Source organism: Harpegnathos saltator, unplaced genomic scaffold (assembly GCF_003227715.2).
Source record: "Harpegnathos saltator strain DR-91 unplaced genomic scaffold, Hsal_v8.6 scaffold99, whole genome shotgun sequence".
Lineage (NCBI taxonomy): Eukaryota > Metazoa > Arthropoda > Insecta > Hymenoptera > Formicidae > Harpegnathos > Harpegnathos saltator.
The window spans coordinates 128,521-129,744 of NW_020230727.1; positions in this window are offsets into that span (position 1 = coordinate 128,521).

Consider the following 1,224-nt stretch of genomic DNA (forward strand, 5'->3'; position numbering starts at 1 on the left):
TTCCTCCATCGTACATCAAGTTTTTATTACAAAACAGACTCATAAGCACATTTAAATACGCTCCACGTCCATTACACTCCACACAAAGACACTTTATTCCGGACTCGCATTCTTTACCAATCTCTTCCAGAGCTCACACACACAACCCTCGGCTGGTTAAACAGCGTTCGACTACAGAAACTCTAGACATAGAATTGATATATTAACACAGGACGACACTTTCAACAACATGACAGCCACCTACATTTATCAACTGGAATCCTATTCTCTCACTGAAACCCCTCGTAAATTACCGTACCACCTTCATTACTTCCACCGGGCAGGATGACTGTATATTCTCTCAACACTTTATTGTAACTCATTACCAGCAGCTATATAATGTAAACCACATTTGTATTCATTAATTATATAATTATAAGTATTATCACTCATTTATATTACACTTTTAACTATCATATGATCAAATTGTCTCATTGTTAAATAAAACAATTGTTTAAGTCTCTATTCCTATCAATAGCCAAAATCATTATATCACCTACAATCACCATATTTCCCCCTTTCACCACCTGTCCGGAAAAGCTCTCGGCATCCCTGGCAGTGCCGGTGTAAGCAGGTTGGCCTAAATAAATAGAGAGCAGGCGGATTACGATCCCTAGGGAGACGCGAGACGTTACACAACGAGTATCGCGACTAAGGAAGGATCACCAGGAGGAGACCGAGGAAACAGGCGAGGAATTCATTTCGATATTCGCGGGGCACCGATGTCTTCCTCTCCAACCAGCATAAAATACGGCGATCAAGTTGCAGGACTGTCTACAAGATCGCCGGCCGGTGACAAATCGGTCCGTATCACCGCTAGAATAAGTGTGCCGTCCCGATTGTCTCCGTCCGGCGACGTCTTCGTCACCGGCGGGTAGAATTTCTAGAAGTTAAGTTTCTGTGCGGTCACTGGCCACAAGTCGGTCCGCATCACCGTTAGAATAAGTGTGCCGTCCCGATTCTCTCCGCCTGGCGACGTCTTCGTCGCCGGCGGGTAGAATTTCTAGAAGTTAAGTTTCTGTGCTGTCACCGGCCACTGGTCGGTCCGTATCATCGCTAGAATAAGTGTGCCGTCCAGATTCTCTCCGTCCGGCGAAGTCTTTACCGGCGAGTAGAATTAGTACAACTAAGTATCTGTGCTCGCTACAATCTGAATTCGGAAGGAAGTGTACAAAGTCAATAAAC